Source organism: Lontra canadensis, unplaced genomic scaffold (genome assembly GCF_010015895.1).
Source record: "Lontra canadensis isolate GAN:19392208 unplaced genomic scaffold, GSC_riverotter_1.0 scaffold44, whole genome shotgun sequence".
NCBI classification, from domain to species: Eukaryota; Metazoa; Chordata; class Mammalia; order Carnivora; family Mustelidae; genus Lontra; species Lontra canadensis.
In genome coordinates this window covers 15,669,272-15,685,708 of record NW_022631038.1, presented here as the reverse complement: position 1 = coordinate 15,685,708, position 16,437 = coordinate 15,669,272, and the positions used below count along the sequence as shown (strand labels likewise).

The following is a 16,437-nucleotide window of genomic DNA, read 5'->3' as shown; positions in this document are numbered from 1 at the left end:
ATCTATTTCCCAAGCACCAATAGCAGACCCTCTAGCGCCAGATGTACTGACTTCAAGGCCACTCAAGACATAGTTTATGTAAGCACAGCACAGTCTTACAGTGGTGTAGTCTATAGCCCGTGCAAGGACAGCAAGGACCAGCCAAAAATTTCTGACCCCGACCAAATCGTCTTTATCTGACTAGCAAACATGTGGGAAGTCATGTAGGCGAGCGCACAACACATAGCACAGACCCTTTCTCAGTGCTACTCGACTTTATCGCCCTAAGCCTTTTGTTCGGCTATTTAGCCTTTAAAGGAGGCACAAGTCAGGGCCTGGTTTGGTTCTCGTCTCAAGCCTTATCATGGCCTCCCACAAAACCTGACTAATACAGAAGAACTTTAATTCACCACCTAATTATTTTGAAAATGCTTTAAATTAAACCTGTGTGGGAATTAACAAATGTAAAAGTGGTTTCATTGATTATTTTACCAGTACCATAGACACTAAAAATTGCTATCTTCAACTTTGACCTAATTTTACCCGTGTAAGCGTGGCATATGAATAAGTCATGATAGAAAGAAGTACAGTTGTGTCATCTCTTTATTGGTATCAGGTGCTGGGTTTGTTTGTTTTTTATTTTCAATTCTCTAATTAGATGTATAAACACAACCTATTTGAGTCAGTTGGGAAGTGTTAACATAGAAAAATCACCACGTGGCTTCATGGTTTATGTATGTTTAATATCTGTGATTTAGGATGATAATGAATACAGATGAGATTGTTGCTTTGGCCTGGATATATTCATCTGATAGGAATCGCCATTGGAACTGCAACAGCATAAAATTAAAGTCTCAGACTTAAGTCTTGACAAATAGAAGCATAATCATTGAGAGTTTAGAATACAGATTATCTGGTTTGCTTTTCAAATATTTGTCAACTATTATGGGAAAAGGTATTCTTTGAACAGTAAACTTGTGTGAAAGTGTTTTTTATTATTTTATATAATGCAGGCAGTATTCATGGGATTTTAAGAGATAGTATTCATGGGATTTTAAGAGATAGTAACCTGAAAAACTAGGTAAACAACTGTATATAGATAGGGAAAAAATCTAGCTGTTGGCTACCTAGTCTTTCAGAGTCCTGAAATACCAAGTATTTATAGGTAAGCCACAAGTTTCTAAGTAAAATGGTTATTACACACACACACACAAATAAATATTTTATATGTATGCATATCATATATATATTTCTTATCAGCTGATGTTTTGAACCCCCAACATATCTATGTCTACCTTCAGTATGTATATATAAAATGTATTCACATATTATATGTATATATATAAATTATCTACATGTTCTACTATACTAATATGTTTTTAAAAACATATGCAAATATAGATATTTTAAAAGTATAAGATAAAAATAAACCCCTAATATTTAACTTCTTTTTCATTCATTTTTGATGTAACATCATTTTCCTGCCACTAAAATTTTATTAATGGTTCTACTGGCTTACTTTTTTAAATGTTTTGCTCATAGTGTTACCCTCGTACCATCATGGGCTATTCGCTGAAGACAGAATACAGACTCAGTGTGAGGCTTATTGTTAGATATAATGGATGCAAATTCATACTTTCAGTATTATTCTTGATAATTTCAGTTTGGGGATCTTATCTGATCTCATTAGATCTTTATTATTTTTATTCTCAAATATAAGTAATACCTTGTTTTAGTTGTAAGAAAAGGGTTAAGTTCTGGCATTTTTTTGTTGTTCTCATATACTTTAATGATAAATATTATAGGTCACCTATGGCTTCCTGTAGGCATGTTTTAAAGGTACATTTTCATATTGTGAGGGTTATTTGAGTTCAAAGAGTTGAAATAATGTATTCTATAAGAACTCTTAACCGGAAGCCCACCTTGTAATACTCTGATGAGTAGTGATCTTCAGTGCCTCCTTCTGGTATAACTGTCACTCTGCCCTTGGATATCGTTGTCCTTGATGTTTGCTGTATGGACATGTCAATCCATATAGTAAATGTTAGTAAATATGTTACATTCTTTTTTTTTTTTTAAGGGAAGGATTTTTTAATAAAGTTGGAATACTGTAGTTCCCTCCTAGATGCACTCATAATAGACATCAGAGTTTTGTATGCTTTCTCAAACAGTAAAAGACAAGAGTCACAATAATGCATTCACGTTTCCCCCATTTGGGGAAGTTGCAGGGATCAGCACATCTGGAGTGCAATGGATAAGCCTTCCCCTGGGAAAATCACCTTTGTGATCAAGTAAATATTACATTCTTTCTTAATTTTAGATGAACAAAGTACTAGTTTTCCCTGAACCCCAGTGGGTCATCGTGGCAAATCCTGGTGGGAACATGCCTGCTGCCACTTTGGAGACCCCTGGTAAATACACAATGGTAAGTGAGTTGCTGTCCAGAAAAAGATAGCTATTTGGGCTGCCTCTGTGCAAACACCATCTTTAATCCACAAATTTTTCTTTTCTAAATAGAGGCAAACACTTAAACATTTGTGATGTAGACAGTTCCATCTAGAGTAAGCCTAGTCCACTGAACACGTAGACTGAGCAGTGTTTGGATGAATAGCTCCATAATAAGACAGAGGAGGGCAAGAACAGAGGTAATGATGGCTCAGTTGGATTCATAGTTGTATACTCTTGTGCATTTCCATCGTCTAGAGTTCTGCTACCCTAGTTCAATTCTCCCTTCTATTTGGATTTCCTAAATATTTAGCTCCAGCTCTGTCCTTCCTGGATTCCAAAGGCACATGAAATCTTGAAGTTTAAAGGTACCTGGACTATAAATCATCCAACACCTATTCAAGGCATAAATCCTCTCAACAAATGTCTTAGAGATGGAAGCCCAGTTTCTGGGTTTTCACTTGTAACATGGGCTACCTATTCCCACCAAAAGCCAGGTATAATTTTTCCCTCTCATGATGGCTCCAAATCTTTTTAAGGTCAAATACAGGTTTTCAGTTGTAATAAACATGACAAAGAATTGTCAGTATGCTGCTGAATTCCTTCGAGTATCCTATGATCTTCTTTGACAGTTTTTCCTAAAATTTGAAATATATGAGAAATAAGTGTGAAACAGTGATCAAAAATACTCCATGTGTTTTGGTACAGTGCAAAGTGATTCTGTGAGGCCCTTTGGTTTGACCCTTGTACCACTAATAATGTAGACTGGAAGTACAATCACTTTTTACAGCAGGTAGAACATGATGATTGTACATAATGCATTTGTCTAGCCAACAGGCGTGCTGTCCCTATTTTAAGAACTTTCATAAGAATTTCTGCTAAGAGGCATCACTCATTTATTTGAACATCTGACCTTTGGAAAGAATGGAATCCCAGGGTTTTTTTCTTGTTTGTTTGTGTTTCTGACCATCACACTATCAATGTGTTATCTTGCACACAAAGACCATAAATTATCCATCATTGTATTTGCCAGCGTATGTGAAATGAATTTTGTATAATAGATATTTAATTTGTTTGGATTTGTGGCCAAAGTCATACAAAATTATGTTGCAGCAGGACCATCCTTTTATACTTGAAATGAGGTAAGGCTGGCATGCATTATTAAAAGAAGGAAAGAGGAAATATTAAATGACAGAGAACATGGGAAGAAATTGTCATAATGCTGGCACAGAAAGGTGGAGAATTCAAGCCCCAACTATAGGAAAAGTCCAATGAAGAGCAGCAAGTATTAATAGCTTGGTATGTTCTGACATTTTGGTTGGGTAGGACTTGTCTACATGGTCCCTAAACAGAGATTATTGAATATTAGGATTAATATTAGCATCTCTAGCTTTGAGATTAGCCTGTACAGGTATCACTAATTTTGATTATAATTACCACCAGAAGAATTACTCTCCTGTACTTCAGCCCCTGCATATACATGTAACTCTACATCTCTCTTCCTTGAGATCTGTCAAGCCGATTACACACCATGAGCCTGGCTATAACATGGGCTTTGTCAGCTGTTTGCACCTTAGAGTGAATGAAATTGTTTGATCATCTTCTGAAGCAGCCTTTAATCTATGAATCTCTAATTGTTCTTGGGAGTAGCCTAGAGAGGGCATGTGTTATGGGAATTTGTGGCTTCTCTAAGGCAAACCTTGTAGTATTAATCATTCTGCCTGGGGCCAGCTTGTCTTTTAGAAACCTCCAGACTGGTTAGGAACTCTGGATGATTTCTTCTTGCCTGTGTTTCAGAAAGAGGTCTGATGCTTTAAAATAATAGAAACAGGAATATAAACCTTACCCAAATGCTTAAATAAGCTAAAAAAATATAACAGAAATAGTAACACTGTTGTACTTAAAGAGATGGCTTTCAGAAAGATAAATGTAGCTTTCCCTCCACTGGTGTGTGGAGGGAGGTGTGTGGAGGGAGGTGTGTGGAGGTGTGTGTGAGCTAGAGCTCACTGGGTGGCAGCAGGATTTGGATATTTGAGGACCAGATAGGCTGGATTTGCCATAGAGAGATCATAATCAAATAATGTAATGGGGGAATAAATTAGGAATTCTGTCTATCAGATCACAACATAGGGTAATTGGGGCCTTCTTGATAATCCATCTTTTTGTCATTGTTGATATTGAGAGAGAGCATTGGTTTGCTGCTACTGGGAAATTTGCTTTGTGGCCTAGAATCTCAAAAATTTGCCAATCTTCTGTTTTGAGGCAATTTTACTACTCCAGATTTGGTCAGTAAGGACCATTCCTTAATTTCCTTGTTGTTAATTCCATATTTGTTAAATGTTTACTGTTAAGCTAGCCACATTAAGTACTTTTTTTTTTTTAAAGTAAGCTCAATGCCCAACATGGGGCTTGAACTCAGGACCCTGACACAAGACCCGAAGATCAAGAGTTGCGTGCTCTACCGACTGAGCCAGCCAGGTGCCCAAGTACAGTTTAAATACAAGCAGAAGTCACATGGTAGGACCCATACACCTCCTTCAAGGCTTAGTGTTAGTCCCCATCCCATCTCATGATTTTCACTTGCCTTGCTCAATTATATTAAGGTCTTTACTGTTTACACCATCATTCTCAAAAGGGTTGTGTTTGTTGAACTCTTTATCTTAGTCTCATATAGTTCCAACACTAATCTCATGGGGTAGAGGTCAGTATTGTCATTATTATCGTCATTATTTATCACCATTATTTATTTATCACTATTATAATGACTATTTATCACCATTATTTATTTATCACCATTATTATTTATCACCATTATTATTACTATATGAAGCTATTTAGGTCCAGAAGTATTACCTCATTTGTCCAACCTCAGATAGTCATTGTTATAGAGCCAGGAATGGACTGAATCTTTCTAGAGCCCATGCTCTGTGCCACATTGTATCTATGAAGTGTTCATAGAGGTTTGCTTGGAAAAAATCATGGCTACAGATATATATATTCTCCTAAAATGTCTTTTAAAAATTAGGCTGTCTTGATTGTTTTTGTAGTACTATGATCATCCATGCACCTTTAAGAAATGGCAGGACTCACTCCCTACCGTATCCCCAAATCCAGATAAGTGGTTTGGGAGATCATGTCAAGTATGAATGAAAGATGTTAGGTTTGAAGTTGAGATCGATGCAGAGACTGTATTGATTCTATAACATTCGAGATGATATATTCTTACATTTGATAATACTAACCAATGTTATGTGTATTGTCTTTTAAATTAGTTTTTGTTTTTGTTTGAAACTCAAACTCCTTTTGGATGAACTCCTTTTGGATGATCATAATGAAATTTTTACCATGTACTACAGTCAATCTACTTCAGGAAACTTTGGTCTATGATGTATATTCTCACACAGGACTATTCATCAATCAACATTTATTTTTTTAAGAACCTAGTTTGTATTTATAGATATACAGGATGCTCAGGAGGGTGGAAAATCTGTTTTGCTAAGAACTGCAGACATTGCTCTCCACTTGTCTTTTACCTATATAATTTTCTTCCCTCTTTGAGTGCAGAGATTGTACCTTCTATTGATTTATATTCCCTAGCAATGGAGAGCCTAGTTTTGGGAATACAGTGAACATAGGATAATATATTACTCCTAACAAAGAGGTAAAATAAACAGAAATCAATCTATTAACTTTTTAATTTTTCAGGCATTTGTTCAGCATGACTACGAAAATGAGTTTTCAGCCACATTGAAGTATTTTAATTAAGTCTGTCTCTTCACTCCAGCCAGGTTGATAGTTCTTCTTAAATTGACTGATTCCAGTTACTAATGTGTAGCCACACTTGGAGGCATTTTAATTTAGAATTATTTTCTAGAATTTGAATGGCGTCTCATGAAGACTTATATTGCAATTGCTTATTACTTTTTTACTGCTATCATGTCTCCTTCCCCAACAGATAGTGGGGAATCTTAGAAGTAAACTACCTGCACTTTGCTTTTTGCATTGTTCATTATGTCTTTCAAGTCATTTGCCATACTGGTGAATTTGATAGACAGTTTTTCACTCTTTCTTGACAAATGATAGATTACAGCTTAATGATCCCGCCTTAAGGTCTCAGCGTGCTACACTATAATGGTAGAAAAGAATAATAGTAAGAGTGAACATTTGAGGGTGAGAGGGAACAGAGCTGGTTTCTAAAATAGTTCCATGTGCATCACTGGAACTGATCTTTAATTGAACTCCCTAACATGAAGACCATAAAAACAGGGATTTTAGAATTAAAAAAGGAACAAACAAACAAACCAGTTTCAATGAGGCAACTTTTAAGGTTGATTTGGTTTAAGTATGTCTGTTGGATCTAAAGAATGAAGAGCAGTCATCACCAAAGCTGGTTTAATTGGATGTAATAAGCACAAAAAGTTTTCCCAGAAAGATGCTGCTTAGTACATATATTCAAAGGGGGAATGGGTCAAGCTTCAAAAAGAGCAAGGCCAGTCAGAACAGTTGTCTCCAGCACCATCATGGTTTGCCGTGTCTCCTTCCTGTATATAAGGATTTGGTTCTTCTAAGCATCTTTTTCCAGATGACAATGGAAATGCCCAGGAGCAGGCTCATTAGCTTGTAACTCCAGGGTCAGAGGGGATAGGACTATCCTTCTACAGCTCAGAGTCAAAAACTCCTGGGAAGAAATCCGTCTTGGCTTAGCTGAGGTCATGTGACCTGCCTTTATGGCGCAATCTCAGAGGGCTGGTGCTTAAAGCACAGGCTCTCGTACTGGGTTGCCTGCTTACTACTCTGTGATCTCGGCAAGTTTCCTTAACTACCCTCCACCTCAATTTCCTTCTCTATAAAATGGGAATAATTAATAAGCTTTTAAAATGAAGTGAGTATTACCTAAGGCCAGGGCAAGAGAGGCTCTTGGTTGGGTCCCACATTGCAAAGGGCTCTTAGGGACTGAATCTTGTTCCTTTCAAATTCATATGTAGAAGCCCATACCCTGTTTTCAGAATGTGACTATTTGGAGATGGGGGTCTTTCAAGAGGTGATTAAGTTAAAATGAGGCCATTAGAATGGGCCTAAATCCAGCTGATTGGAGTCCTTTCAAAAGGAGGAAATTTGGACACACTGAGACAGCGGGATGCCAGTGGGTAGAAGAAAGACCATGCCTCTGCCCTGACCAGGCAGAATGGCTACTTTTGCTTCACACTGGATGCCCCAAAGGGGCTCGGCGGCCCCGCTTCCCCAGATAACAGTGCTACCTCTCCCTATGCTTCTGCTACAGTGATATGGCTAGGAGACATTCTTAGAATGGTCTGGAAATCCCAAATGGGAGATGTGAGATACAAGGGAAGAGAATCTGTGCATCTTTTTTCCCTGGGGACCTGTTCAGCCCCCCCCCCCCCGCAATTTGGGTTTGAGTTTGACACAGGCTTTATTTATAACCTTAAAATTAGATGTAAAAAATGTAGTCTCTCTTTTTACTCTTGCCCCAAAATGTTAGGGATAATATGACTTGATACATGTTAATACATGCTAGTGCGTGGCCCATAATAGCATCCAAGAATTTTTGTTACTGTTGTTTTATTGTGGTATCTGGACCAGGGATGGAGGTCTATGATTGACACCTCTTCGATCGTCTGTTCTTCTCTGTGGCACAGGAGTTGGTTGTTGTGATTAATAATCTTCATCTGAACTGGACGGATTGTAGAGTAACATTTTACAGGACTGCGAACAATCCTGTTAGAAAAAGAAAAGGTTACCAATCACAGAAATTTCCCTTGTTCCCTCAAAATTGTTCTTCAATGTTTATATATTTTATTATTTTTAAATAATATTTTATATACTTATATATTTTCTCTCTTTGTTGTATGGAAATGATATTATCTTTGTTTTACTCCATTTCATATGGAATAACTAATAAGAATCACCCTAAGGTAACGCGTAGCCTCAAAATTCACATTACATTATAAATGTTGTACTTGAAAACAAATTGTGGAGATGTGAGGGAGGGTAAGGTAAAATAAATGATCCAACTTACTGTAATTTTACTCCTTCTTTTTCACAAAGCAACGTTAAGTGTTTTTTAAGTGGAGAAAAGTGTTTCATAATCTAAGTTAAATTCTCTGAAGTATTTTCACCACCTTAAACTTCTATGGAAGCAAATAAAAAGAGAAACATTTTTATGGAAAGCAGAACAAATCTATTCTTCCTAATAAAAAGAGCAGGAACATAGACAATTTTTGTGTCATTCGCATTACATTCTCCTCTGTCCTGCCTTGCTGGCCATGCTGGCTGATCATTGAGGTGTGTGTCAGGTGGGTAGGTGGGGGAAGGGCTGGGTAACATTTAAATTTAGTCTGCAGTTTAAAAATAGATAATGAAACTATAGATTGGCTTTGGTAATTTATAAGAAGCATTTTATTTTAGTCCGAAAGGAAATATTTCTTATTACCACCCCTGTCAAAATTGACCTGCAAAAAAAAAAAAAAAATCTTTCGTACTTTAACATGACGTTTTATTTTTTTTAAGAGTATTTTGAAACGGACTCAACTTCAAGCAGCACAGTTTTAAACAGATCGCTTGTGTAAACCGGCATGGTTCAGTGACATTTGTTCTTTCATCTTAAGCATAGGAGTGAAGGGCAAGAAAAACACTTGAGAGGTCAAGATTTTTAGGGTCATATAATTCATAATTGAGTATATCTGTAAAAATTGTAGCCTTAGTGATCTGTGGATTTATCTAGATCCTACTGGTAGAATTTTGAGGCCTTTAGTCTACTACAAGCTTTGGGAGAGTTTGTGGGGAGAAATAAATAATATTAATGAAAAGATTATCATATCAAATTTGTGATTGTGTTATTATAATAGTATTAAAGACAACAATTCTTCCATTCACAAATACTTATGGGTGGGGTGTCTGCTCTTTGACAACCATTGTACTAGGTGATGATAATCAAAACCAGGCTTGATCTCTGCTTTCCTAGCATTGATGGCCCCATGAGAGAATCAACATTAATTTAACACAGTATTTGTGACACCTGTTACAAAGCTCATGTTGACATTCATGCCTACACTGTGGGTACTGGATGTAGACAGAGCCCAAGCAACATTTCCCTGAGAAAGTGATGCTGGAGCTTAGGTCTCGAAGGTGAGAAGGAATTCACTGGGTAAAGAGCTTTCCAGGGCATAAGGAAGAGCTTGGAGCAAACAGCTCAGCAGACAGGTCAGGAGGCCGAGGTAATAATGGGAATCATGGTGTCATTTGAGGCTGGATAATTCCTTTTGAAAGATTGTCAGACTTTGGGAGTGGAAAGTGTCTGTTTGAAGTAATGCAATTTGCTGCACATTCTGCACATTATAATTGTAACACTAAGTGCATAAAGGAGTGATATATTAGATGTGCTAGTTTTTAAAATGGCTCTCTCTCTCTCTCTCTCTGCCAAATAATTACATTATGTGTTTGCACAGATGTCTGCAGGATCTATGTGATTCATTGAACCAAGTGATTAATGCTTGGTTAAGTCCATGGAATGTTTTTTCCATGTAATGATATATGAGGTCCATTGAAAGCCATAGAATAGTTTTAGAAGGGATTATAGGGATCCCTTAAGTCAATCTTCTCTTAGAGAAACCAAGGTGGACAAAAAGGAGCATTTTCCATGGTTTCATAGCGACTTAGTTACAGAGCTGATGTTAAAATATATATTTCTTAATTTTTATTCCATTGCTTTCATTCATCACACAAGTTGCAATTACAGTGTTACTTATTTTAGATTACTCACAGAAGTAATGTTTTTTTCCTATTTTTCCAGTTCTACCTCCGGAAGAACATTACATGTGTGAAAACAGTTTAACACATTTTGGTTCTGTTAATATTAACTATACTCAATATCATTGTGGCAGAGATCCAAATGGACAAAAGAGATTTTGAATATAGCTTGCTGAGACATAGAATAAATATTTCGTACACATGGAAATCCTTTAAAACTAGCCTTGAAAGCAAAATGAGCTGGGGGGAGGGGTATGCTGCCAATTACTGTGGGTAGGCGTTTGATGGAAAGGTACAGAAAATGAATCATCTCCATAAAAATATAGTTAAGGACATTTCAACTTTGATTCTTTTTAAAGGTCACTTTCTTGCCTTGCACTCACACATACATCCTCTTACAAGAACACATAAACATCTTTCCATCATGCCTCTTTCATTTTTTTTTTGAGTTTATTTATTTATTTGACAGAGAAAGACACAGGGAGAGAGGGAGCACAAGCAGGGAGAGTGGGAGAAGGAGAAGCAGGCTCCCCACTGAGCAGGGAACCCGATGTGAGCTCCATCCCAGAACCCTGGGATCATGACCTGAGCCCAAGGCGGATACCTAACAACTGAGCCACCCAGGTGCCTCCATCATGTCTCTTTCAAATCTGTGATATGATGCAGCTTTCGGGAAGCTTAACTTGAGCTGAAAAGTACTCAATCGTGTATCAGAAATCTACCTTGTTCGAATAAAAGATACTCAGTGTTATGCTTAATAAGGTGGTATGGGGATTTCAAGTACTTCATTATTTACTTTTTTTTTTTTTTTAAGATTTTATTTATTTATTTGACAGATCACAAGTAGGCAGAGAGGCAGGTGGGGGGTCGGGTGCGGAGCACGCTCCCCGCTGAGTAGAGAGTCCCATGCGGGGCTCAATCCCAGAACCCTGGGATCATGACCTGAGCCGAAGGCAGAGGCTTTAACTCACCTGAGCCACCCAGGTACCCCCATTATTCTATTCCATTATTACAACTTATTCTATTTGTTTGTTTGTTTGTTTTCTTCCTTTTTTTTTTTTTCTTGAAGGGGAAGGGGAATGTCTTCCAATAGTGAAATTAGACATGATGGGAGAAGCCACTGGAGGATTTACCTGGTATAAGAATCATTTCTACAAATGAAGCACTTGTGTGTTTTCTGTTTTCTTTAATTATGAAGAGCATCTTCTGGGCTCTTCACTACAAACGCAGGATCCTGGTGAGATCATCTGCTTAAAGCATTGCTGCTCCCAGCTGGGGTTAAGGGGCTCCTCTGTATGACCTTCTTTCCTGTTTTCAGTCTCTGGCAGGACTCTGATATAGATCACAGTGCTGCAGTGGGGTTTTAAATTGATTCATTGAACTCTAAGACCAGGAACCAATTCAGAGCAGAATTCTGTGTTATTCTGTGCACATTACGAAGCTTTCTTGTATCCTCCTAATGCTACTTAAATGTATTTGTCTTTCTATGATAAAAATACATCATTGTCTCTCTTTAGAATAGAAACTGTGCACCATGTATTTTTATGCCCACAGTACCAACTTATCAAGTTAATTTCAATGGAATATACGATTCAAATTTCAAAAGTTGACTTAAACTTACGGAACAAATCGCATACATGCATGCATAGCATGACATGATATGGTCAATCAGCATTCTATAAATACATAAATACAACTGTATGTGTATGCATTTGAGTTTTGCAAATGAAAATGTATTATTCTTAAAATACCTATATTTATATATTCATGCTGAGAGATATGAAGCATAACACTCAGAGCTTAGAGATTAATGCTTCTTGAATTAAAATATTATTTTATTTTTTTACTTTACCACTCATATCCTTAATTTTCTTGGGTTCCTTTAGGAAATGCATTGTTTCACCTGCAGCAACATGAAGGTGGTAAACTTTACACTAGTGATAGAACATATTTAGCTCAAAGTACGAGTAAGTAAAATATAGATAGAAGACTTTCCTAATGATAACTTAGATTGCTGCTATTCAAACATGGATTTATTACTGATAGGTTTGAAGGGATGCAGCTTTGATTTGAGAGTTGGGAGAAGATGGTGGTAGGAGTGGTCGTTTTTTATTTTTGTCTTTTTTTCCCCAGAACTTGACTTTAGTGATCACGGAACCCCCAATCCTACCTAGTCTATGTATCCTATTCATGTGTTCCTGAAATTTGTCTCTAATAAAAATTCCTAAATCAAAGGATGTGGAGATGGCTTCCTTCATTATTTCATCCGGCATTTGCTGAGCACCAGCTTATCCCAAGCACTGTCTTAAACTCTGATAACACGAGGATGAGTCTGCAGGATTTCCCCCACTCTAGGAACTCTTCCCTAAATCTTGCAGGTGCAATTGTAAGTGCTTTTGTATGCGTGCGCGCTCACGCTGAAGGGTGTACGTGCGCGTGAGCGCAGGCGGGCCTGCGGGCGTGCGCGTGCGCATGTGCCGAAGCGCGTGTGTGGGGTTCTGTGTGGTGTTGAGTGTGAGTGTTCTCATGGCAGCTTTCAGTGCAAATGTATCCCAGGGAAAAGGATTTCTGAGATTTCTAAGACTCTCCAGTAACTACTCCGAGTCACCATAACGACGCAGTCTTGGGAAATAGAAAGTACTTGGGGTTTGAAGCCACTGAGAGCTCGGTTGGAATCTCCCGTCTGGGGAATCTTCAGATCTGAACCTCTGTGCCTCCCAGCGATGTGACGACGACTGAGATAACTTAGGTAAAGTGTGGTACGAGATTAGCACGTAAAAGTTGCCTTGGGTTTGTTGGAATACAATTGTGAACGACTCCTGTCGACATTGGACTTGGGAGAGCCAGCCTGACATTATGGTCAAGAGCCCTGTTCCGGAGCCGGCCTCCCTGGGTTCTGGTTCAGACCCAGCCACGCTCCAGTTCGTTTGATCTCGGGGAATGGATCTGGGCCAGTGTTTTCTCCTGGGTGTTACCGATGAGGAGCAAATGTCTTACTGTTAAAAATAGACCGCTAAGAATAGTTCCCGGCACATACTGAGTACTCTATGAATATTTGTTAAAATCAGATATATTTGCTTAATTTGATTCCATAGAATCCACTTTATATTGATGATATTAGCTATCAACTTTCAAGGTTTGGGAGGGAGTTTCAGTAGCTTCTCAATGAGTTGACAATATCAGAACAAACTGCTGACTCGGTTATCTCTAGGCATGTTTGATATGTCTCTTAGGAATAACAATTACTATCTGGACTAAAAGTATTTTACAGAAATTTACTTTCATTCTTTGAGTACTGTTCCTTTTTTCTTTTATTTACTGTTCTTGTCGCTAAATGATTTCAAGCTTATATTTAAAAAAAGGATTCAGAGAGATGATTTTAGTTTAGAGATGTTTAGAGGTGATGTCTTTCAAACATCACCTCTCATTGTTGGTTAATAAAGTTCTGGGGATTAATTGACTTGTTGGCCACTCTGGAAACATCTGGAGGTGAGAGACGTTAGAGTTATGGTAAAAAAAAAAAAAAATGTGACTTTAAAAATTACTGTGGTGGACGTCAGGATTTTTTTTAACCTCTATTGCACACTACCCCCATTACTGCTGGGCTGTACGTCGTTTGACAGGCAGAATCACCAGTATGACTCGCATGAAATTAGCAATGGCATTTTAAGTTAAGAACTTGCATCTGTCATCATACTGTTGGAGAACCAGCTGTTGTCGTTGTTAAGCTGCTGAAGTTACTTGGCAGTGCAATAGCCGTTTTGTTTGGGAATGTTGCTAAAGTCAAGGAGACTCTTATCTGTTAGTGTTGGTAGTGCAAATGTCAAAAGCCTAATTTATATTTGTATATTTTCCTCCAAAGACTTTAGAGATACTTTGGAAAGCATCAATAAATTGTCATACATTCTGTTATAAGAAACATTTAGGGGATGCCTGGGTGGCTCAGTTGATTAAGCGTTTGTCTTTGGCTCAGGTCATGATCTCGGCGTTCTGGGATCTAGCCCGCATGGGGCTCCCTGCTCAGCTGGGAGCCTGCTTCTCCCTCTGGCTGTCGCTCCCCCTGGTTTTGTTCTCTCTCTCTCTTTGACAAATAAATAAATAAAAATCTTTTTTAAAAAATTCAGAAAAGAGAACATTTATGATAGTCATTGTTCTTTTAAATTTCTTTTTAATTGTCTAGTTTTAACAATAACTACTTCATTTGCATGTAACTAATTTTGTCTCTAACCTCACTACTTTTTGAATGATACTGATAACTAATTAGGGTTGCCGGAAAAAAAAAAACCTCAGCTTCATTTCAGATTAACAATAAGTAATCATACTCTATAATTGTTTGTTGTTTATCTGAAATTAAAATTGAACTGGGAGTCCAACACTTTTTTTTCACTAGTTCTAGAAATCCTATAAATGATGTTACAAGCCCAAGAAGAAAACTTAGAAGTCTGCGGTTTGAAAGTTTAACATCCATTTTAGACAGAGATTAACTGTTAATTCTGTGAAAAATCCTTGATTTTTCCTCCAGGAAGATTCAGCTTTCTGTTTAACTTCCATAGCCTGGAATGTGCCTATATCATGGCACATATCACAAAATATTACCATTTATCTTCATGGCTTCTCTTGTATGCCAGCCTAAGAAAGCAGGGACTCTGTTTTGGTCATCTTGGAGTCACCAGAATGTAGCTCTGTGACTGACAGATTTAAAAAAAAGGTATTTGTGGGGCACCTGGGTGGCTCAGAGGTTAAGCCTCTGACTTCAGCTCTGGTTATGGTCTCAGGGTCCTGGGATCAAGCCCCACGTCGGGCTGTCTGCACAGCAGGGAGCCTGTTTCTTCCTCTCTCTCTGCCTGCTTCTCTGCCTACTTGTGATCTCTCTCTCTCTGTGTCAAATAAATAAATAAAATCTTAAAAAAAAAAAAAAAAGCTATTTGTTAATGAATAATGGAAGCTTTCTGGTGCCCAGCCTCCAGTCTCCAACTTAGGTCCAGATGAGTGGATATCTGAGGGACCTCAGTTTGTCCATATCAATATATCCAAAACTTAATTTGTCATCTTTCCATAAGGTCTGACACCATCTTTCCACTTCCTAGTCTGGTTAATGGCAGCACCATTCATCCAAGTCAGCCAAGTGACAACTGTGAAAGTCTTGCTAGTTATATTCCTTTCCATTCTTGCTTCCTGTATCTCTTCAGTGCATGAGATCCTAAAGGCTCTGCTTTAATATCTGTTGTATACAGCCCTCATTCCCAACCTCAGTGCAAAATAATAGGGAAGCATAGTAATACCAAAGACAAAGTAAAACTGAAATTCAGAAATAGTAAATGACTGGAACGCCTGGGTGGCTCAGTCAGATGAGTGTCCTTTGACTCTTGATTTCAGCTCAAGTCATGATCTCAGGGTCATGGGATCAAGCTTCTAGGGCTCTGCACTCAGTGGGGAGTCTGTTTGAAATTCTCTGTCTCTCTCTCCCCAAAGTAAATAAATAAATCTTAAAAAAAAAACACAAATAATAAATGACTTATGAATACAAACATCTTTGAATTTAGCATCTGTGGGAAATCCTAACACAACCCCCAAAGTATCTGATACCTGAGTTTTAGAAGAAAGTAGTCTATTATGTCTGCAATAGTAGAATTTTTGGTTAACTCCAAAATGCTATGTAAAGGGACATAATTTTATTTACAGTGATTGTACCCATGAAGTAATTCAATATAAAAATCTACTTTATTCATGTTTTTATGGATATTCAGAGTAATTTTTATTCAACTTCTTCTTTACCTCCCTTTCTCTTTCCCCTCCTCCTGAGGAACTCAGAACAACTTGAGATTCAGTCAGGATTATGTGACTCATTCTCAGCCACCCAAGTGCTGGCAGTATCCAGAATGGTTGGGTTTTCTTCAACCTAAGCCATTGCTTTTCTAAATGTGTGCTTGGAAGTTTGCCTGTTTTTTAACAGGCAACATACTGGTCCATGTATAACCTTTTAAGAAGGATATTATCATTTGTGTTTTAAAAGATCAGTTTTATAATTGTATGGTCTTAAGTAGATGTGTGCGCACACATATACATACACACACACACACACATACACAACAATCTTCTCTAATATCTAGTCTGAAAAATGTGGTATATGTGGGCAAGATAAACTGTATTATTTGCATTGTTTTCTGCTTATTCGGCAGAATGGTAGATTTAGAATGAAGAAGAATGGGACTTATACTCTAGTTTGGTTACTTTCTGGGTGTTGGG

At 37.7% G+C, this 16,437-nt stretch overlaps 1 pseudogene; it reads right to left on the bottom strand.

Annotated features, from left to right (window-relative positions):
- Window positions 1-2,162: 2,162 nt before the first annotated feature.
- On the bottom strand, window positions 2,163-2,296 carry LOC116876247 (annotated as a pseudogene).
- Window positions 2,297-16,437: the final 14,141 nt, after the last annotated feature.